Source organism: Meles meles, chromosome 6 (assembly GCF_922984935.1).
Source record: "Meles meles chromosome 6, mMelMel3.1 paternal haplotype, whole genome shotgun sequence".
Lineage (NCBI taxonomy): Eukaryota > Metazoa > Chordata > Mammalia > Carnivora > Mustelidae > Meles > Meles meles.
Genome location: NC_060071.1, coordinates 32742154 through 32766483, shown reverse-complemented (window position 1 = coordinate 32766483; position 24330 = coordinate 32742154). Strand labels below are relative to the sequence as shown.

General features: G+C 39.2%; 2 protein-coding genes across 15 annotated transcripts in view; one reads left to right on the top strand and one right to left on the bottom strand.

Moving 5' to 3' along the window:
- HMG20A (high mobility group 20A) overlaps window positions 1–9157 on the bottom strand; it is an 83866-nt gene extending 74709 nt beyond the window's left edge. For 3 of the 7 annotated variants that reach the window (XR_006818695.1, XM_046008327.1, XM_046008328.1), the window contains exon 1: window positions 8863–9155. The gene's annotated coding sequence lies outside the window, so the exon portion shown is untranslated. Of the gene's footprint in view, window positions 1–8862 lie in introns of all 7 variants that reach the window. The other 4 variants (XM_046008322.1, XM_046008321.1, XM_046008320.1 and 1 more) reach the window with 2 other exon arrangements.
- A 507-nt stretch (window positions 9158–9664) lies between these two features.
- The window catches only part of PEAK1 (pseudopodium enriched atypical kinase 1), a 319482-nt gene continuing 304816 nt past the window's right edge, over window positions 9665–24330 (top strand). For all 8 annotated transcript variants that reach the window (XR_006818699.1, XM_046008373.1, XM_046008372.1 and 5 more), the window contains exon 1: window positions 9665–9856. The gene's annotated coding sequence lies outside the window, so the exon portion shown is untranslated. The remainder of the gene's footprint in view (window positions 9857–24330) is intronic.

The window sequence follows — 24330 nt, the reverse complement described above, 5'->3', positions numbered from 1 at the left end:
ACAAGTAGGCAGAGAGGAAGGCGGAGGGGGAGGGGGAAGCAGGCTCCCCGCTGAGCAGAGAGCCCGATTCGACGCTGGATCCTAGGACCCTGAGATCCTGACCCGAGCCGAAGGCAGAGGCTTAACCCACCGAGCCACCCAGGTGCCCCTTTAAAAGAAATTTTTATGAAGAATGTCTAATAGCCTACTGAATGGGGAGGTCATAATTTGCTTAACCATTACTTTATTGTTCGATATTTAGAAGGTTTCCATTTTTTAGATAGTATAGATATCAGTGCTATTAACATTTTGTGCCTTTAACTACTTTCTTCATTTGAAGTGTTTTCTCAGAATAAAATCCTATCAGTCAATTACTGGCTCAAGACCGTGAACACTTTATTATTGCTGATATAACAGCTAAATTGTTACGTTGTTCCTCCAAAGAGTTGTAGTAGTTGTGATACCATCAGCAACAAAAATGAAAGGTTTGTGTCAGGGGGCGCCTGGGTGGCTCAGTGGATTAAGCCGCTGCCTTCGGCCTTCGGCTCAGGTCATGATCTCAGGGTCCTGGGATCGAGCCCCACATGGGGCTCTCTGCTCCGCAGGGAGCCTGCTTCCTCCTCTCTCTCTGCCTGCCTCTCTGCCTACTTGTGATCTCTCTCTCTGTCAAATGAATAAATAAAATCTTAAAAAAAAAAAAAAAGAAAGGTTTGTGTCAGAAGAATAGGAATTAAAGCTATGGAGTACAGGAATGAAAGAAATGTGGAGATGGGAAAGAGGAGAAAGAGATACATTCTGAGGCTAAGAAAGAAAAAAGTAGAGTATCTGGATACTAATTCTTATAAGGAGGGGCATTAGTTTTACTTGAAGGAGTAGGAATGGAAAAAGAACCGGGCTGTGTTGAAAATTCAAATGCTTCAATACAAATACATATACATGTATATCATAATCTTTTATGAATAATGTTTCTATGGTAAGTTTTCAAAAGATATGTTTTTCCCACCTTCATCAATGCAATCAATGTTGGATATGGAGAAATATTACTTAGGTATAATTTACAGGTAGATTATTTAACTTAATCTTCAGTATCACTTATTCTAACCTAACATTCTAACATTTAGTAATCTGGTGTGTGGATCTCTATTATTGTTGTTTGAAGATACACACAGAAATGATCTCTCTTGAGGATAACATATTAAATTATAAAAAATAATACATATAAAATTAAAAAGTAACCATATGTTATTGTTTTCTTTTAGTTCAGTTAATTTAGTAAACTGTACTGGGAAGCAGAAGGCCTACGTTCTAGCATCCCCTGTGTCATCTGCTTGGTGCCTAATTTTGGGCCTTAACTGCCTTACCTATATATTGGGATTATATTTTATCTGACTAAAAACCAGTATTGGAACATGGCATCTCTTGTTCAATATTCCTAATCTTAAATATGCTTAGTGAGCACACTGTACTTGAATGAAAGTGAAAGAATCTCTTCTTTTGCTAATGCCTACCATGATTTGAATATCTTTTTTTTAAATTTGAATCTCTTATTAACCTTGTTACCAGGAGAGATTTTGAAGTTATTGTTTTAAAAGCTACTTTGTGGGACAATCTTAGGGCCATTTGTCTGTTCCTACCATCAGATGAATCTCAATGTATACACTCAGAGGCAATTGCTTTTCTACCACTGCTTTCCTTTTTCTCTCTTTCTCCTTTGCTCCCACGGTAAAATTTTGGGACAATAAGTAACTGCACATTAGGGAGAAACAGAAAGAGCTCTGAAAATGTGGGAATAAAGAGAGACCCTCTTCTCTTTGTCTTTGCACTGTAGCCTCCCCAAGGAAAAAAATGAAGCAAACAAAAAACTTGTCTGCTAACTGCTCCATTACATACATACAGGTAAGGGCCTCACTATCCAAGTTCCACTTCAGATTTTTCTTCTAGTTTCTGTAAGCTCCTAGAAAATTTTAGTAGTGATACTGAACAATCATAGAGTATGAGAATGATAACTTGCCTAAGAGGCATTCGAATCCTGTCTTTATCACTTACTGGTTAAGAGATTTTGGGCAAGTGACCTAAGCTCTCTAAGTCTCAATTTTTTCATATGTAAAATGAAGTTAGTGAATACTGACAACACCTAATTTTAGAATTAAGTTAGTCAAACAGTATTTAGAATTACGGCTAACTGTGGTTTGAATGTGAGTATCATTTAGAAAATAAGGAGAGTGCCATTGAATAAAGTAGTTTTTAAGCTGAATCAAATTAGAGGCTGGTTTGATTTCTAGGGTCCTAAAAAATCCGTTATCTTTTAAAGAATCCATTCTAGATGGGTGAGCAAATATAAAGGCTTTGAATATTTCATGCTCCAATAGATGCCAATTCCAAGGTATAAAAAATGGTATATTAACAGCAACAGCCAAAATGAAGAATAATTTCATATCTATTCAATTAGCTAAAAACTTGCTGGTGAAATTATGGGGAAAACAATACACTTACATTGCTGGTGGCATCAAAAACTAGTACAACCTTTCAGAGAAATAATATAGTACTGTATTGAGAACTATAAAACGCTTACACTCTTAGAACCAATAATCCCACTCATAAGATTTTATCCTAAGACATTAATTCAAATAAGGATAAGAGCTGACAAATAAAAGGTACTCAACATATTTCTTCAATGAATACCTTTGTTTGCACTGACGTCTTCAGATGACTGCCCTTGGTTCCTTCTCATTTAAAAATTTTCTATTTTCATCATTGCAGGATAGTTTCAGGATCAAATTCTTGTGTCTTTATCTAGTCTCTGTTCTCCAACCTTCTCCATTAACTTCACTGTTGATTGCTATCGGACCCCCTTACCTTTTGATACTTTCACCCTCTAAATTCAGTTTACCTTCACAAGCAAATCAAGTTACACCACATTCTTGACCAAATCAAAAGTCTAACGTTTCCTTCAAAATCCTCGGATGCCTTTCTCAACACCTTTCTAGCCTAACCAACTGCCTTACTGCCTGCTTCATTAAGACAAAAGATAGCCAGAAACCTTCATACCCATCCTCACCCGATCCTCCCCAGATCTCTAGTCTTGTACCTAGCCACTATTACCACCTCCTTGCTTCCATACTCTTGTTTTCTTCTAGTTCCATCCAAAATACAAATTCTTCAAGTCTAAGTATCTCCTCCTTTTTAAAAGATATAATTCACGTACTTCTTTAGTGTACAATTTCAGTGTTTTTTAGTATGTTAGTATAAAAGGTATTTTAGCATCAAGATTGTACAACCGTCACCGTTATCTAATTCCAGAATATTTTTTTACCCCCAGAAGATTGGCAGTCACTCCCCATCTCCCATCTCCCATCCCTGGCAACCTCTAATATACTTTCCATCTCTATGGACATCTCATATAAATGGAATCATACATAATGTGGCTTTCTGTGTCTGGTTTCTTTCATTTGAGTGTAATATTTTTGAGGTTCATCCATATACAGTATGTATCACTACTTCATTTTTTTATTGATGAATAATATTTCTTTGGATGGGTATACTATACTTTGTTATTCATTAATCAACTGATGAACATTTGAATTTGTTTCTATTTTTTGACTTACGAGTAATGTTGTTATGAACATCTGCCTAAGAGTTTTTGTGTGAAAAAAATATATATTTAAGTTTATTTATTTGATGGAAAGAGAGAGAGTACAAGTAGGGGAAGCAGGAGGCAGTGGGAGAAGCAGGCTCCTCGCTGAGTGGGGAGCCCAATGTGGGGCTCGATCCCAGGACCCTGGGATCATGATCTGAGCAGAAGGCAGATGCTTAACCAACTACTCAGGCATCCCTGTATTTTCAATCTCTTGGGTATGCAAACTATGAGTGGAAATGCAAGTGAAGTACCTCTTGATATCCAAGTCTATTTTTTCTGAGTTCAGATAGCTTGGGTTATCTTTCACAATGCAAACAACTCTATACTGACCTCTCCATCCCACCTTCACTCAAACACCTGAAGTCTTCCGAGTCTACACATTAACTGCAACTTACTTCTTTCCAATTAAATTGAGGACAGGGATCAACTCTCACAGTTTTGATCATACACTAGTTTTTAAATATATGCTTACTTATACAATAACACCCTGAGATGCTCACAAATGTGAAAATGAGGACTTATTCATTCTTTTATTTGGCAGACATTTGAGTTGTACACTGGTCACTGTGCTTAATGTTGGGTACAAACAGTGCACAAAAGTTAGTAAGTTCCATCATACCCCAACTCCACAAATAAGCACTGAATACTTATGATATGAATAGCATTGTTTCAGGTATTTCAGCAGATACAGGAATAAGATATGGTCTGCAGCCTTTTATGGCAGTACATAAGCTCTACATACATAAATAACAACGACAAAAAGCAAACAGCCCCAGCAGCTCTGGATGCTAAATGCTGTAAGGCAAGTACAAAAGGCTCTGGAGAGTCAATGGTCAGAGCATACATGCTTGAAAGAGTGGAGTGAGAAGGACTGACATCAAAAAATACATCCTGAAGTTGAAGGTGGTAGGGGCTCCAAGATAATGGCATTTTGATAGATAGGGAGTCCTAGGAAAAGAGAATGTTTTTAAGGCAGAGGATAGCAAGAACAAAGATTGAAAGGCTGGTAGAGTACAGAATTTTTTTCAGAGACCAGTCCAGTTAGGAATGTGTAGATGGGTAATGAGTGAAGGCTCTTGAATGTTAGGCTTAGTATTTAAATGTTTAGAAGAATCATTTGAAAGTCTTTCTATAACAATTCAAATTACTTTGGTGTACTCCTTAATCTTTTCTTGAAACTTTTCTATTATATATATATTTTAAAGTGGTCATGGATATTAGAGATTTCTTCTTCCAACAAGGGATAAAAAATAAAATCTTAATAGCCAAGCATGTTGATGGGAGAAGGTATAATTTCAATAATCCTGGCACTGCATCTACATACTTTAGGGGACATCTAAGGCTTAAACACACTCGTAGGCAAATCTTAATGGCCGAAAGAGCAGAAGCAAGACTGGGAATAAAATAATTGCATTCATTAAGCTCCACCACCAGGCATTGTGCCAGGTGATTTACTCAGAATATTTTCAATTGACCAAACAACCCTATTTAGGTTTATGGCAACTGAGGCTCAGAAAGGTTAAATAAATTGCTCAAGGTAACCAAGATAGTAAGCTCAGCTAGTAAAAGGTGGACATCAGTTTTGAAACCAGGCCTCACTGATCCTCTCTTTTCTCTACTGATCACTTATATTTGTTTTTACTATAGAAAGGAGGCCAGAATGGTAAGTTTATGATGCATGCATCGATGAAAAGGACTAAATATTTAACAGAGGGGATTTAATGGTCTAGAGAAAAATCAGGCTAAAATATTCAAAACCGGTTTTAGAATGGTTTAGAGATCAAGATAAAGAGATCCAGTATGAACAATGATTATATGATAGATCTTATTTAGGCATACCAAGGGAGCAAGAGTCTACTTTTCATTTGGAGACTAAGAGAGTAAATTCCATGAGAACAGGATTATTTGTCTGTACTCACTGATACATGACAAGTCCTTAGAACAGGGTCTCACAGTAAGCATTCAATAAACTTTTGCTGACATAATGTAAAGTCACATAAGGGGTATTCTCATTAGAATACTCTTGAAATAGAGATGGGGCGCCTGGGTGGCTCAATGGGCTCAAGTCATGATCTCAGGATCCTGGGATCGAGTCCCGCATTGGGCTCTCTGCTCCGCAGGGAACCTGCTTCCTCCTCTCTCTATCTGTCTGCCTCTCTGCCTACTTGTGATCTCTCTGTGTCAAATAAATAAATAAAATATTAAAAGAAAAAAAAGGAACAGAGATAAAGATAGCAGAGTAGTAAGCTTAAAAATGAAGTTGTTGGGGCGCCTGGTTGGCTCAGTGGGTTAAAGCCTCTGCCTTCGGCTCAGGTCATGATCTCAGGGTCCTGGGATCGAGCCCCGCATCGGGCTCTCTGCTCTGCAGGGAGCCGGCTTCCTACTCTCTCTCTGCCTGCCTCTCTGCCTAGTTGTGATTTCTCTCTGTCAAATAAATAAAATATTAAAAAAAAAATTAAAAAAAAAAAAGAAGTTGTTAGGGTACTCTCTTTAACACTCAACCCCAGGGCAAAAAACAAACTAACAAAACAAACATACAAAAAAGCAATAGTTGTAAAACATTAGCATGATTTTACAATGAAAGGTGGACAAAAGAAATTAAGACATTTTTGCATTTTATACAACACCTAGGACTCTGTGAATAATCAGATTCAATGAAATGGAATCCAGAGTTTTGACCCATTATTTTAATGTTTTAAACTTTTGTGAGCAATATATCCAGGGGCTGTTTTTGGAAAAGAAAATGGCTATCTAATCTGAGTACCCTAAAAGGACCAACAATTTCTTTCTTATAGATGGCAAGCAATGGAATGAAAATCTCAAAATCATTAACTCAAAGAAGTAGCAGAGTACACTTCCATAAGTCTTTATTTTTCTAATTTTGATACTATGTTTCTATTAAAATGTACCCAAAAAGCTGCAACAAAGAGCACAGAAGGAAAAAAAAAAAGTCTTTGGAAGATAGCAATCCTTTCTAAAGAAACACTTTCAAAGATTTAAAGAGAATAAAAGCAGGTTCCATAGACCTTTCCCTCGGTTTTCCACAAGCTTTTCTAATATTTCTTCGATGGAACCAATGAATAACTACCACTTATCACAAAACGTCTTCTTTCAGATATGTGCTATATATATTACTTTCTTCAGAACAGACAGTTCTTCAAGCTGCTCAAGTCTTTCAGCTGCAGCAATTTTTCTTATTTCTGTTATACTGCAATTCTTCCACGGAATATCATAAAGACCCAACAGAAAAAAAACTCCTTTGATCTTCCGTTTCCTGAAGGCAGTACTATGTATCTCAATCAATATTTTAACTAAATTTTCTTTATCTTTTTCATTTAGTTCCACAATATTTGCTTACTTCAATAATTCCTAATACTGTAGTTTAATTTGTCAGGGTGATCATATCATATTTTCTTCTGTATTACATTAATATGAAAGATAATGAGCATTTTCTTTCTAATCAATTAATTAATACTTGCTTGCAGCAGTCTACATTTCCTTAACCTTCAATTAATAATAACATAGACATTATCAGTTCTTGCGTTTTCAGTTATTGCAGAAATTTTGTAGTCTTTCAAAAGATAACTCACTGATTTTAGGGTCTTAGATTTTTTTTTTTTTTTAATGTTACAGGAGGTTAAAACCCGTATCTTTTCCTTATTGTAATATTTGGTTTAAAACACATTTTGTAATAAACTCTAAGTGAAATAACTTTTCAAAAGAACTAGAATTAGGGCCCCTGGGTGGCTCAGTGGGTTAAGCCTCTGCCTTCGGCTCAGGTCATGATCTCAGGGTCCTGGGATCAAGTCCTGCATCGGGCTCTCTGCTCAGCGGGGAGCCTGCTTCCCTCTCTCTCTCTGCCTGCCTCTCTGCCTACTTGTGATCTCTCTCTGTCAAATAAACAAATAAAATTAAAAAAAAAAAAAGAATAAAAGAACTAGAATTAAAACAACTGCAAATTCTGAGGATAGATTAGGTAACAAATCCCAAAGGAAAAAATACACAGGACTTATTCTTTTAAAAATCCTTTAAAGACATTACAGTTCACTTGGTATTCTAAAATCACTGAAGTTGAGATTTCATAGGATTGATTCCTTCAGTACACACACACAAACACCCACCCACACACAGTGATACTTGAAAAGAGAAGTCAAGAAATCTAAATTGTTGAGTATCTATTACCACTTTACATATTGTTTCTTATAAAGCATTGAGAACATAGGAAAAATAAAAAGTTCTGTCTTATTCACCTTTTGTTCTCTGAGAGCCAAATGTCCTGCATGCTTAAAATCTAGCTTAGTATCATGACCCTTGCACCATGGTTTGAAAACACAAAGAGCAGATACCAGTTTTTAATTGGTGCTGAAATTAGTTAAATTACAAGGGGGAAAAATATACCAGCGCACAACTCTCACAAGTGCTACATGAAAGTTACATGTAAGAATTTTTAAGGTTAGGGCAAGTTGTTTTCAGGTACAGGGCAAAAGCTGTAGCCTCAAATCAACAGGTCTAAGAATTTAAGACCCTAATCGTACCAGCTAAGGTAATACCAAGTATTTTAGTACTTCAGTACGATACTTCCACTCTTATAAGGTGAAAATGCCTCAAAACACTGAGTCCTATAATAAACCACTTCCTTAAAAGAGCACCTACAGAGTTCCGGTGGCATGCCAAGACAGAACACACCACTATACCTCACTCAATCAAGGTTGGACTTGAGTAGGGGAGCAGAGGTGGGCAATCCATTAATTACACAATAAAGTATGTTTTGTCGAGCGGAGTAGTTTTAACGAGGGTCTTCGAATACTGTGATGAACGCACTAAACAACTGGGGGGAGGAAATTTTCCATCTTACGCGTGGAAATAAAACTCAAAAATTCTGACTGGAGGCTGGTGATTAGCATAACTTTGTGGAATAACCTAACTTTTCACATAAAACACAATCCTAAAACTTTAAGAGACCGTCTGTGCAAAAGGCACCAAGTATCACCTCTTCAAGCCTTCGCCGGCAATGGAAGTGGGTCGGACACCCCCAAACCATCACCCTACCCCCACAGGAAATGAGTTCTGTCTTCCCCCTCCCCTTGGACGGCCTTCCTCCCTTCCCCCAACCGGAAGTGAAGCGCCCCCATTCAGTCTGCCTCAAACCGAGACAAACCAGTAACAACAGCAAAAGAGAGATGATCCTCAAGGGGGTGAAGGGCACCTCCACTGTGGCCACCCCGAAGCTCGCCGTGCTTACTGACCTGCTGACGACAGGGGCAGGCAGGGGCCTGGGGCCTATAGAAAGTCCCTTGCACAGAGGACAATTCCCTGAGCCCCTCTCAGTCGCCTTCACTCTTCTCACTCCGTCGTCTCACAGCATGGAAAAAAATTCATCCGCAGCACTTTATTTTGACATATTTTCTTTCCCTTTACCTAGTCGCTTAACCAACTTCCCATAGGTAACTTTTCTTAGCGCAGTAACATTTAAAACTGTTCCGGTGGGGAGAAAAATGGAATATTATTTCCCATACCTTCAGAAAAACGAAGGGATTATTTTGTTCAAATGCGGCGAAGGACTACGTGATTACGCAAGGTGAGTCTTGCTTTCGCGGAGGTTTCTGGGAGATGTAGTTTTTTAAATTGCTAAGGCCTGCAGAAAGGAATCGGTTAATTGCTATATACTGGAATCCTTGGAAACACATGTTTTGTATTCGAGGGCAGACTGACCAGGGAACTTCGGGACCAAAAGGGCCAATACTCTGTTGCCCTTTTCCTCTGGAACTTAATGGAACCAAAATTTCCCTTCACTTTGGCCCAAGGTTCTGCTCGTCCTGCCCTCTTCCTTTGGCCACGCCCCCGTCACCAGTCAGGTGCCCTCATAGGCTCATCCTCTGGAGGTAGGAACGCGAGAGGAGGGGCATCACGGTGACTCCTCCGGCGGGGCTGGAGAGAGGCTGGTGAGAGGGGCCGACGGCCGAGGGCTCGTGCGCGCGCGCGTGCTCTCCCCTAGGGAGCGCGGCGGCGAGTGTGCGCGCGGAGGGGTGGTGCGCTGTGTTGGGAGGAGGCTGGCAGGCTGGTGGGCTGGGCGGGCGGCGGGCGGCGGGCGGCCAGGAGCGCGCGGCAGACTCGGCGGCGGCGAGTAGTTAGTTACTTGTTAGTCAGTGTCAGTTGCTCGGTGGAGGCGGCCGCGGTCACCAGGAAGGGGACGGGACGGCCGGCGATGGTGGTCACCACAGCGGCATGTGCGCCTTTCAGGTAACGGGGGCAGGGCTCCTCGCGTCCTCTTGGTTCCCTTCTCCTCCAGCGCCGATTTGTGGGACCACGGTCGTCCTGGGGTGAGGGCGCTGACCCGGGGGAATCCGGGCGGGGCGGCTCGGGGTCGAGTGGCGCCGCCACGGGGGCCCAGGCGGCCGGTGTGTCCCGCCTGGCGCGGGCTTTGCGGCCACCCCCGAGCCCCGCCGCCCCGGGGCTCGCCGCCGCCGCCCCCGCCCCCTACCGCACCGGCGGCTGCGGCCCCGGTAGCTCGGCGCCCCCCAGAGGAGGGAAAGTTGGGACCTGGAGAAGAGGGACGCCCCCGGGAGCGGCTGGGAGGCTGCTGGGGAAAGTGAAGCCTGTAAAGAGCTGGATGCGGGGAGACTGGGGCAGGAAGGGCTTCTCTCTCTCTTTGCTAAGTCTACACGGTCATCCTGCTCCAAACCCGGGCGGATCCCGTGCAGGCTCGCCGGCCGCGCCGGGACGAAACCCGGGGGCTCTTTGCCCACTCCTTTGGCCCTGCGGTTTGTGAGGCCCCTGACGTGCGGGCTTGCTGGGTTGTTTGGGAATTTTCAGTGGTTCGGTCGGTCAGTTTGTTTCTCCTTTGCCCTTTGACTCATCCGTTCTTGCTACTTTTCTTACCTCCCGCGTTGAGGACTAGCAGTCTGAACCCCCATTCCTCCCCCTCACTGTCTCTGCACCATCGGTCTGAGAATTTGATTTCGATTTTCGACCTTTGACAATGTTAAAGACTGCTGAGAGCAACAGGAAGGAGATTTCCCACCTTTAAATGGTACTTTTTCGCCATCCGTTTTTATCCCCCCCTAGGATCCAAGTTTAGAAATTTGAGAGCTGTGGAATGGAGTTATTAGGAGGCTGGCGTTGAGGGGATAGTGACGAGTTAAAAGAAAACTATGATTTCATCTTTATTGGCTTTGCTATAGAAAATCTAATACATTTTTCTTCTGTCTTTGTTAAATGTGGTAAGATTAGGCGTTGAATTAAGTATTTGGAGACTTACATAAAAGGCTATTTTTAGGTCATTGGATGATGTATGTCAACAGCTTTTCACCTGAATGGTGTTTGCCACCAGGATTCTGTTTTGGGGCCTGTGTACTGATTTTTTGTTCAGCCACAGCGTCTTTTTATTCTTGATAAATGAAATAATGTAGGAATGTGTGTAGTGGGAGAACCCATATTGCTCTCTATAGTGTGGAAGTGAAAAACGTGAATTATGCACAGGGGTAAAACTTTCCATGAGCAGTCTTGGATAGTTGCTTCATGATGGCCTCTCCTGTAATCTCGGAGCTTTTCCAGATAGTTCAATTCACTGACTACCTTAATTACTTTCTGAAGTGCCTGTCACTTCTTCTCTTCCGTGACTCTTTTAGTAAGCTATAATGGCAGGTATGGAACATTTTTGCAGCTTTGAAGATGAGAGTAATAGCTTTGGCCCAGAGATTAATAGTTAACAATGGAAGCAGAATTCATACCATTCCTAGTGAGTTTTGGCTATGACCAACTCAAAAACTATGTGAAAAAACAAACATCTTTCCATAGCTGTCAGAGGGGGAAATATTTTATCATGTCTTTATTTTGGAGACTCTAACTTGATCATATTATGTGGGAAAAAAATGTCAAATTATTTTCTTGGAGGCTTTGTGATGTGTGGTTCTCCTTTCTATCCTTTATCTCCCTTTTAGGGGCTGATACTTATGTTTGGCTGGGTTCCAGGATGGGAAGAAAATATTTTGGCAAAAGGAAAAGATAAGATTGCTTTGATCTGTTATGGTATTATGAGTATTCCTTTTACCCAGTGATATGACAGAGAAACTTCCTTGCTAATGTTTGTACCCCATTAACATTCTGTCAGAATTCATTTTTAAGAGTCTGCCCTGAGGCCCATAAAGAAATAATGCCACTTCATAACTGTTTCTGACAATCACATTAAAAAATGTGTTCCTGGAATGCATTATATGTGTACTCATATAAACATTTATCTTTGTACATTTATGATAATGTAAATATTTAAGTCTGAGAGCTTAAAAACTTTTATTTGCTTATTTGCATACATGTTTTGCAACATCTAACTGTGCCAACCGTATTTGCCAAATAAGCATCAGCCATAAATTCATGCTTTGGCACATTTCATATAATAACTCTTCTAAATTGCTCCATGGTGAAGCATCATGAGATTAGCATTTGCTTCATGAGAGAGATTTGTTGTTGTTTTTAACTGTAATGATGTGCTGTTTAAGTGGAACAGGTGCTGGGCTCTAGCTGTTTATGTTGAAACTTGCCAAATCATACTCTTTTGTTGGTTGGGTTGTTTAAGTAATTTAGGAACCAGACTGTGGCCCCTGGCATGCCAAGAGTGAGTTCAGGGTTCCATATCACTGCTGCAAATCCCTGTTTTACTGTAAGAGGCAGGTGTGTGTGATGAGCTTTGCTTTCTCATTGCTGTTCTCTCTGTAATTCCTAGTCGTCACCACCATCACAGTCCTTTCATTACTAGAGCTCCTTGGAAAGTCTATAGGCTCCTTCTTTCACTGATGTTTTGTTTTCCTTGTAGAACTAGAAATTCTAGGAACTTTCAGGCCAGGAATAGATAGTTCATATTTATTTGACAAATGTTTTGATTGCCTTTTAAGTGGTAGGCTTGGTAGGCCCAGAGTGTAATGTAGAATGATGTTCCTTCTTGCAAGCAGTGTACAGCTGAGGAGGAGAAGATAGTTGATAACTGATAATTAACAACGTGCTGTGATCTATGACACAGGTGTAAGTAGATTCCTATGGGTAGAAGCACCACCTGTCTAAGAATTGGGGTGGGGTAGGTGGGAGTAGTTGACTCGGACTTGGGGTAGTTGGGGAGGGGGAGTCCTGAAATACATCCTCGTGGGTTACCCGAGCTAATCTTCAAGAGTAGGACTTAACTACATGCAGAAAAAGGGAGAGGACGTTTTATTTTTATTTATTTATTTTGATAAAAGAACAGTTTATTTTGCTCCTTAACCCATCTGGCCTCCCCCTTCCCTTAACCCTGTCACCTCAATATATGGGAAAGAACATTTTAGACTAGCCCTGTCCTATAAAAATATAATGTGAGCCACAAATATGTCATATACATGTGTGAATTTTCTAGTAGATGCAGTTAAAAAAAGTGAAATTCATTTTTTAAAGATTTTATTTATTTATTTGACAGACAGAGGTCACCAGTAGGCAGACAGGCAGGCAGAGACAGGGGGAAGCAGGCTCCCTGATTCCAGGACCCCGGGATCATGACCTGAGCCAAAGGCAGAGGCTTAACCCACTGAGCCACCCGGGTGCCCCTGAAATTCATTTTAATAGCAGATTATTTAATCTGATATAGCTCAAATATTATCATTCAACATATAATCAATATTTTGAAAGTATTGAAATATTTGACATTTCCCTTTTCATACTAAGTCTTCAGAGTCTGGTATGTATTTTAAATTTAAAGCACATCTCAATTTAGACTAGTCACATTCAAATAATCAGAAGCTACAGGTGAACAGCACAGTTTTCAAACAGGGGCTAGTGAAGTGGCAAGAGGCCAAGTCACTGAATGCCTTGTCAGCCAAGTTAAGGAGCTTTAACTTTATCCTGAAGGCTGTGAGGACTGAGTGGAGGAAAAATGCTATGATGGAATCAGGTTTGTGTCTTAGACCTATCCTGTTGACAGTGAAGTGAATGCTGGATTAGAGAAGGGCAAAACTGGAAGCAAGATCAGTCAGGAAGCCATTCCTGGTGAGAAAGGATGAGGGATAAAAAGGGGCAGGGTGGCTGTATAAGGGATCGAGTATTATCAACAATACAGGGTAATTAATCAGGTTTTGGAGTTCAGTAAGGTTGAAAATTTAGGATGATTTTACATTTCTGTTGGGAGCTACTGTATGGGGCAAGTGAAGAGAAGCCAGCCATCTGTGCCAGACAGACCAAAGATGAAAAAAGGAAACTATGAGAGATTTGTCTCAGAAGCTGAGGGAGGAGAGAGTATTTCAAGGACTAGGAGTGGTCAACACTGTATCCTGCCATGAAAAGGCCAAAGAAGATAAGGACTAAAAAAAATTTCTGAGACGTGGTGATTAAAATGTCATTTGTAACCTTAGCTAGTGCAGCTAGCTACACTGTAATGCATTTAGGGGGTTAACAGTGAACAACAGAAGCTTAGCTAATTCAGGGCTAATACAGTGTTTTCAAGAGAGAACTGAAAAAAGAGATATTGAAGATTGTGACTGAATCAAAGAACTGTGGAATCCAGGCTGGGTCAGGAACACAAAGCCTGGGAAGGATGATTCAGTTAGGAGAAAACGAAGGGCATGAAAGGCTAGATAGGTGTCACTGTGAAGCTGAAGAGCTAGTGAGGAGGGAGCAATGGTATTAGCTTTTATTTATGGAGTACCTACTACATGCTAGACACTTGACCACCTTATTTCTAATTCTAACACTAACTCTACAATGTGAGTGTTATTAACCTTCTAGTTTTTCCCTTGCCATTCCCCATGAGATGAAGAACCAGGATTAGAGAGGTTAACCAGTCCGTCCAGCGATATACATTATCAAGTGATAAAACCATGGTCCAAAGCTTCTTCTTTTTTTCTCCACATCATATTCTTCTTTTTAAAAGAGTTTTCATTTTTTTAAGTAAACTCTAGGCCCAGTGTAGGGCTTGAAGTCCCAACCCCAAGATCAAATGTCAAATGCTCCATCTACTGAGCCAGCCAGGCACCCGCAAATCATATTCTTAAGGAGATAAGACAGAAAATGTCATAGTGATGAGAAGTCATTGAAAGACTGGAATGTTTAATTTAGGATTTTAGAGGTGTGTCATTCATTTATCAAATGGTTTCTAGGTGTACTGGTTGCAGTAGCAAACCAAACACAAAATCCTTGCCCTCATGAATCTTACATTCTGGAGAGAATAAGACAGACATTAAATAAAATAAGTGAGAGTTATTGTTATATTAGAAGGTGAAAGATAAGTGCTGTAGAGAAAAATCAAGCAAACAAGCAAGCAAGCGGGACAGGAATGCTACCGAGTCTGTACACTTTAAAAATTTTTTTTTTTCTTTTTTACAGAGAGAGAGAGAGAGATTACAAGTAGGCAGAGCAGCAGCCAGAGAGGGGAGGAAGCAGGCTCCCTGCCAAGCAGAGAGCCCGATACGGGGCTCGATCCCAGGACCCTGAGATCATGACCTGAGCTGAAGGCAGAGGCTTAACCCACTGAGCCACCCAGGCGCCCCGAGTCTGTACACTTTTAAAGAGGGTGTCTGGGAAGGACTTGGCGAGAAGTGAGCAAAGACTTGAAAGAAGTAAGGGGCAGGTGGTCCTGAAACAGAGACATTCTTGGCGAGTGTACCGAGAAGTGAGCAAAGACTTGAAAGAAGTAAGGGGCAGGTGGTCCTGAAACAGAGACATTCTTGGCGAGTGTACCTGCGCTGGACTGAACAGCAGAGAAGGTGCTAAGGTCAGAGAGATAACTGGGTCCAGATCTCCTAGAACCTGTAGGCCACATTGTAAGCATTTGGATGTTTACTTTGTGCAATGGAAACTATTACAGGGTTTGTAGCAAAGAAGTGACATTGGATTTATGCTTTAAAAAACTTCACTCTGGGCCATTGTGTTGAAAGTAGTCTAAGGAGGCACAGAGTAAAATAAAGAAGACCTGTTAGGAGATTCTTCTAAAAAATTCAGTTGAGAAATAGTCTTGGACCAGGGAATTGAGAAGTAATTGGATCTGTTAGATTTACAGACTTGCACAAATAGTACCGAGAGTTTTCTTATACCAGGTTTCTTAATCTTCCCATTATTAACATTTTGTAATAGACAATCCTTTGTGGTGGGGGTTTGCCCTGTACAGTAGGATGTTATCCAGCATCCAGCATCCCTGTCATTTAAACACTAGATGCAAGTACCATATCTGCAGTTCTAACAAACAAAAATGTTTCCAGACATTGCCCAATGTCTCTTATGGGGCAAAACTGCTCCTAATAAGAACCACTACCATATATCCTTCACTGTGTTTCCCCTATGATAACATCTTATATAACATTTATCAAGCTAAGAAATTAATATTTGTACAATACTTCAGTGGAACTCCTGGTTTTATTTGTATTTTACCCATTTTTCCACTACTATCTTTACTCCAGTCCATTATTTATACAAAGATATTACATTGCTTTTAGTTTTCAGGTCTCCTTTATCTCTTCTTGGTCTTTTCTTTTTTCTCCGTTATCTCTTCTTGGTCTTATCTCTTATGACCTTGATACTTTTTAAGAGTACTAGTTAGGTATTTTGTAGGATGTTCCTCAGTTTGGGTTTGTCTGACGTTTTCTCATTAGAATGGGGGTAGGGGTTTTGGGGAGAAGAATACCATAGCAGTGAAGCGCCCTTCTTATAGGAGATATCTTATAGGAGATAAATGATACCAACATGACTTATCGCTGGTGATCACTCTGTTAAAGTGTTTTCTGGTAAATTTCTCCACTGGAAAGTTATTTTTCCCTTTCCCTACTCTCTTCAGTAGAAGCAGGTTGCTAAGTCCAGCCTACACTCATGTGGGGGAAGAATTAAACACCTACTTCCCAGAGGAGGAGAATCAATTCTATGAATTTGTGACATATATTAATACCACGATAGTAATTAGTAAATATTGGGGGGGGGGGATACTTTGAGGCTTTGCCAGTATCCTGTTTCTGCTCACTAATTTTAGCATTCATCAATAGATCATACTGATAATAATTATTGCTATTGTGTTCTAAAAGTACTTCTTTATTTTGCTAATTTTTTCTGTATTTATTAATTGGAATTCTTTTGTAAGGAAGACTTGTCCTTTCTCGTCTGTTTTTCTGTCTATCTGCTTAATCCTTTATATCAATGCTGGTTCATGGATATTTATTTTAATCTTAGGGTTATAGTTCAGTGCTAGCATTATTTATTTTATTGACCAAATTATCCAACTTTTGTCATTGGGATCTCTTTTAAGTTGACTCTGTCCTATGCCATACATCTTTCGTTTGTGTGTATACATGTACACATCTCTATTCTCTGGTACTACTAGATGCTTCAGGCTCATTGTGTATTTTTCCTGCAATAGCCGTAGGCTCATTTTTTTCAAGAAGCTGTGGCTCCTTTTATCAGAGAATGGTATTCTGAGGCCAAGCTCTGGATGCTAGGTGTGCTTGTTGCTACTTGAGTGTCACTGCTTCTGGGCACATTCAGTGGACAGAGAGATAGGAAATATATGTATGTATAGTAATCTATGTATCCACACATATCTGCATTTATTTCTGTATATAAAAGTAGGCCTGCATTTATACTTATGTGACTCCAGTTGGATATGTTTGGATCCAACTATCTTTGCTAATAGATTGGATATAGAATGTGAAAAGAGAGTGGTCAAGGATGACTCCAAGGTTTTTGGCTTGAGAACCAGAAGGATGGAGATGTCATTAACAGAGATGTGAAGACTGTGGGCAGAGCAGATTTCTGGGAAGAGTTCAGGAATTCTTTCCCAGACTGGCTAAGTGTTTGAGATGTCTAATAGATATGCTAATAGGATTATCAAGTCAGCAGCTGAACAAATGAATGTGGAGTTCAGAGGAGAGTGGTCCAGGTTGGATACATGCGAGTTGTCCATATAGATGAGATCAATGCCTGAAGAGTGAATGTTGGTAGAGAAGAGGTTCAAGGACTGACCCCTGGGACATAGCAGTCAGAGAGATGAGGACGAGCAGTTCTGCACAATGTTAAGGATGAGGGTATAGTTACAGGGTGGATTCCATATCCGTCATTAATAAACACTTGTTATTTTCAAGGCGTTGAGCTGTTTTGTGGATTAACCTTGCTTCCTTCCTCCATAAACTTATAGTCTAGGATGAGACAAATTACAGACTTAAAAAGAGTAGCAGTGGAAGGCAAGTCCTGGATAATAGTACAGATATGACATCCTAGAGAAGCTTGTCAGAGGACATGGACAAAAGAAGGGAACAGAAAGTGTGCCAGCTGCAGTCAACATTAACGCAAGCCTGTGTCAGTCAGGGAACTTGCCAGGGCTTCATGCCCACAACTAGTAATTATTGACAAGCAGAAGCTCCTCTATGTGTTGACCTTGGTTTCTTAGGTTGCTTCTGCTCTTAATGCCCTGCCATTATAAAGTTTTGGGTTGGTAATTGTACCTATGGTCGTTGGCTGTCAATTAAGCCACTCAATGAACTGGTTCGGAGGGTTTCTGCGGCAACTCACTTTTTAACTTTTGCCCTTTGCCATCTTTTCATAATCAGTGGGATTCAACTCAGGACTGCTTAAGATAAAATGTTTCCATGTAAAATAAAGCAGCAGTGGGCTTCCCTTCTTCTGTGAACATGCTTATTTGACTGCTTCTTAAATGATCTTTGATATTCCCATTTATCATTTGGTATTAAAGTCATACCCAAAATACATTTATAGAACTTTAAAGTAATTTAAACTTGTAACGTAGTAAACTGAGGTTTTAGTAAAATATTTTAATTTCATCTCCTTTGTACTAAAAATGGATAGGCTTTCATTGCCTACTGAGAAGAGGTGGTAGTACAGATATCCTATCAGACAGATAAGGAGTACCTATAGAATAATTATTTCTCAGTCCCTCTTAAAGAATTGTAAGTAAAATAAGGGATTTATCTGTTTTATAGGATAAGGGGCAGAGAATTGCAGGATTCCATTCTCAGTTATTCCACCAAACTGGTTGGCAAAGCTTATGGATATGGGTGTGTTGTATTTATTTGTTGTGAGAAACTTGAGCATATGCTGAGTGGAAAGAGACTCTGTCACTTGTCTTGTTAGCAGGGTCCCTAGCACATGATACTCACAACAATTTTGGGTGAAGTACGTAGTAAGATCCTTGAAGACGTGAAGTAAGACATAAAGTAAGACATGAAGAGTTAGCTTGGTCAAGAAAAGTTAGGATACCAAAACTTTAGTTGTCTAAGTCAGAATTAGGGCAAAGTAAAATAAATCTGTATGGTAACATCCTCATTTTAGACTGAGCCAGACAAATACTACTACTGTTAATATGTGATCACTGTTTTTCAGGTGGCCCATAATCCTACCTTCCAGTAGTAGAGTTCTTCTAGCTCAGGAGTCAAACTGCTTGAATTTGAATCTGGTGCAACTACATACCAGATGTTTGACATTAAGTTTGTTTTTTGACTATTCTTCACTTTCCTCGTTTGTAAAATGAATATTTCTACTTTATGAGGTTGTCAGGTGAAGTATAGATAGCAAATACATAAATGTTTTGATATGATTATTCTCTTAATTTGAACTGTTACTCTAAAAATGCTGAGATGCTAGTGTCTTAAAGTTCTTCATTTTCTAGAAAACCATGTATGCTGCGTGATAATTAAGTAGGGGGGAAGCCCTATGTGAAAAAGAGAAAAAGACTAATGGGAACTATACTAATATATTCACAGTGATGTATCGGAACTAAGAATAATTGGTTTTCTACTTTCTGCTGTCTCCATATTTTTCCTCTTAATTTATCAGATTTTTGTTAAATATTTAACTATAAGCCAGAAATGGGCTTTCGAGAGAATATTACTTTTTGAGCACTCAGCATTGCGTTATGGATTAAGAACATAGATTCTAGGCCTGGGACTGAATCTCATCTCTGCCACTTATTAGCTGTGTGATCTTGGGAAAGTTATTTTATTTCTCTATGCCTTAGTGTTCTCATCTGTAAAATTGGGATAATGATAGTACCTAAGTCAGAGGGTTTCTAATGAGCTAATATTTACAAAGTGCTTAAAATAATGCTTGGGGTATAGGAAATTTCATGTATTTGCTGATAAATAAAGGATAGAAATATTACATTTAAGAAGTAATGAAAGATTTTAGCTTCCCAGTGTATTTATAGGTTAATCCACCAGTTTTCCTCTAACTCTCCTATCTCTTCCTTCCTGAGCTTCTTTGGTTCCACATGATGGAGAAGCAGTAAAACTATTTTTCTCATAAGTTCTTTGTATGACAGGAGCATTTTTTATTGTTTAAAGTTAGGATCTAACCCCTCACCCTCCCATAATTTTCAAAGTAGATTCAGTTACTTTTGTTACTACAAGGGGAGATGCCATGGTACACCATTTCAATATTTTGTAATAGTCAATTGAATATTTCAAAGGCTGAGAAACTGTCTTCTTCCCAGGTGTGCAACAGTTTTTATAGATTTTATTTGGGTATGAAGTAGGAGTAATTGTGGGAGTTAGTGTGAAAGAAGATTTAAGGCATTGGAGAAGCAAGAAAAAAAGTATTTTCCTGATGCCAGTTCTCTCCTTGACTTGAAAATTCTTTTAGCAATAATATCCCCAGACTATTTTTCAGAATTTGCCTATTAAGGACTGGCTGTATTCACAATGTTAAACCTTACAACTAAATATTTCAGGTAGACTGACAGATCTTAATTCAGCTGTTTGTTCTGAAGTTAAAAGAGGTTATTGTTTTCCAAAATCAGTGAGGAAATTAGTATAAGAGTGATGAGATGTCCAGAAGTGAATCCTGTGGTTTAATAACCTTTTTTCTTCTATGCAGCGTAAGAACAAGTTTACTTTGTTTCTTTTTTAAGATTTTATCTATTTATTTGTCAGAGAGTGAGATCGAGAGCGAGCTCGAGCACACAAGCAAGGGGAGCAGCAGGCAGAAGGAGAAGCAGGCTCCCCACCAACAGGACCCTGGGATCATGACCTGAGCCAAAGGCAGAGGCTTAACCCACGGAATCACCCAGGCATCCCTGCTTTGTTTCTTAATATACAAATGTAACTTGTAGAATGACAGCATCAGTGAATATACAAATTACACCATCAGTAGCATAGAATAACTTATAAATACAGTAGTTCCTAATTTAGGGAGCTGAACTTTTATTATTAACTTAGATTTTACTTCACATGAATATTTTTATTAAACATATGCAAATAAAATTTGAATTTTATTATAAACGCAACTTGTAGTTTTGTTGTCGGTTTTATATTCCAAAAGTCTAACAAAAAATTTTGTCATTGAGAAAAGTTGTGTTTTGTATTCTTTTTGTAAAAGGCAAATATAGGGCTTTGTAGCTGCATGAAAACCCTCTTATCCTTTATAGGACTGTGTGGTCTGCATTTTCATAGCCTGGCATTCTGACTAGGAGACTGAGTACTGTATAGAATGACTTCCTTCTAATTCTCTTTGTCCTTTTAGCTTCAAGTCTTTATTACCTATCAAACTACACATCTTTTTTTTTTTTTTACTTTTATTTTTTAAAAATATTTTATTTATTTATTTAACACAGAGAGAGAGATCACAAGTAGGCAGAGAGGAAGGCAGAGAGAGAAGGGGAAGCAGGCTCCCTGCTGAGCAGAGAGCCCGATGCGATGGGGGCTCAATCCCAGGACCCTGAGATCATGACCTGAGTCAAAGGCAGAGGCTTAACCCACTGAGCCCCCAGGTGCCCCAAACTACACATCTCTAAAAATTATAAGCTTTTATGATAGGAAAAAAGTTAACTTTTATTGTAGAAAATAAGTAAATAGGAGAAAATCTGCTATCCTACCATCTAGAGATAACCAGTACTGATAGTTTGGTGCCTTTTCCCCCATTTTTCTGCATGTATATATATGTTTCAGAATGCCTTATTGACATCGTGCTATGTATGGTAGAGATACAGCTTCTGTGTTGGTTGTACCCAGTGCAGTAAGCCGGTCATACTGTGAGAGACATGTAGGAGCTGAGACTGGCCGAGGAGACAGACACATGCTCACTTATAGGAGATACTTTGCTTTTAGAGGAATTGATAGTTTTCTGTTTTTCATATTGTTAAACTAAATTTGAATAATTTAATGCATGTTCGAAGCAGCTCCACTTTTTATTAATCTCGTAACCTGATTTTTTTTCTGATAATTATGGACATTTTCCTATGTCATTAAAAATATTTCACTTCTTCACCACCCCATGCTCACTTTTTGATAGAAAACTGACAATAAATAATAGAGGGTATGATAGTAGAATAGGCCCTTGATAGTCTCAAAGAATATATCTCAAATCTCTTAGGCATATATATTAAGGACTGGTGCTGTTTGATAAAAAATAATTCATGCTACAAATGCAATTTCAGATTTTCTAGTTGCCACGTTTTTTTTTTTTAATTTTAAAAGATTTTATTATTTGACAGAGAGAGATCACAAGTAGGCAGAGAGGCAGGCAGAGAGAGAGAGAGAGAGAGAGAGAGGGAAGCAGGCTCCCTGCTGAGCAGAAAGCCCAATGCAGGCCTCTATCCCAGGACCCTGAGATCAGGACCTGAGCCAAAGGCAGCAGCTTAACCCACTGAGCCACCCAGGCTTCCTCCAGTAGCCACATTTTTAAGAGTACAAAGAAGCAGGTGAAATTAATTTTAATGATGCATTTTATTTAGTATAACTAAAATACCATTGTAACATATACTCAGTATAATAAATTGAGATGTTTTACAGTTTTTTTTTCTTGCTAAGTTTTCAAAATCTGTTGTGTATTTTCTACTTACAGCACATCTCAATGCAGACTAGCCACATTTTGAGTGCTCAGGAGTCACATGTGACTAGTATTAGCACAGTCCTGGAGCATATAATTTCTCCCATAAAATCAACAAAATAGCCCTTTTCAAGTACTTTGGAGCAGGTTAGTATGAGAAGAAAACTATAAAGCCAAGTTTCACTGAGGATGCTGAGCATTCATTCTGATGTCTTATGAAATTTTAAAACTTTGCCTCAATATGACATATTCCTGTATTTATGGACATTCATGTTACAGAATAATGTTAAATTTGTAGTCACGTAAAGGTTTACTGTGCATACTTACCTGTGACTATTCTCAGAATAGTCAATAAGATCCATTCCATATTGCAAGGATTTAGGATAACTAAGAGTTTGCAAGTAAACTTCGTGGTTTAAGACCTGAGGACAAATGTATCCTTCCTGGTAGAGAGTCCTTTTATGAAGTGAGTAACAAACATGTACGCACATGTATGTGTTACATATGCATATACAAAGTATGTATATTATACACACATGCACACACATCTATCATAATCCTCATCGTTACTCTGAAGAAACAGTAGCAATTAAAATCATTCTTTTTAAAATGAATTTGTGGCATGATAAGAAAGATGTGGCATGATCAGAATGATCCCTAAGGTTAGTGAATATATAATATACAATAGAAGAATAAAGAACAAGTTTTGCTTTTATTTATTTTTTTTAAGATTTTATTTATTTATTTGAGATCACAAGTATGCAGAGAGGCAGGCGGAGAGAGAGGAGGAAGCAGGCTCTCTGCGAAGAAGAGAGCACGATGCGGGGCTCGATCCCAGGACCCTGGGATCATGACCTGAGCCGAAGGCAGAGGCTTTAACCACTGAGCCACCCAGAATCCCCCAAGCTTTGCTTTTAATTTAGCTTGTGATCATGTAAAAAATTCCCTAATATCTCTAAGCTTTATTTTGTTCTGTAGGATGGAGATAATCCTGCCCTTTTTTCTTAATATGATTTTGATTATCAGATGATTATCAAATCCCAAATTATCAAATTGGATGAATGGAGACTAAAGGGACATGTCTTATTCATCTTTATGTCCCCAGGACTTAGTATAGGGTTTGACAGACTGGCACCCAATAAATATTGTATTCAAAGTCTGAATATATGTAAAAGAGCTTTCTAAACTGAGAGTGCTGCAAGTGGAAGTTTTTTTATTTATTTGGTTTGTACTGTTTCTTCTTTAATTTCTTGACGGGAATATGAGAAGTGTAATAGTATTTCCCCATATACTCAGTAAATAGGACTGCATGTTGTGGTTGTATTTTTACTTAACATTATTATTTTATTCACCAGGTCTTGTCTATAAATATGTATATCTCTAAAATATTTTATAATTACCTTGTTTTAAAAGATGTCTAGCACTTAAATATCTTTTTTTAAATAAAGATTTTATTTATTTGACAGCAAGACAGTGAGAGAGGGAACTCAAGGAGGGGGAGTGGGGGAGGGAGAGCAGGCTTCTGCCGAGCAGGGAGTCCAGTGTGGGGCTTGATCCCCGGACCCTGGGATCTTGACCTGAGCCAAAGGCAGACACGTAATGACTGAGCCACTCAGGTGTCCCCAGCACTTAAATTTATCTTGACCTGTTTAGCATAAAGAGTTAATAATTTTTTTGTTGTTAATATGAACTAGGACTGTTTTCACTGTAATCCATCTTTATCAGCTTAAAATTCAGCCTGAGACATTAATACTTACTTACTGGATGTCAAAATTGTTGAGGCAAAGTAGCAATATTTTAATTACCACACTTGTCTGTTAATCAGAAAATGCCCCTAGTAAGAATGGCTTTCTTGTTTATATAACGGTGGGAGAAACTCCATCTTTTTCCTCCAGAAAGGATCCAGCACTTCATAAATGCTTAGTGTGGAAGTAAAACAAAAT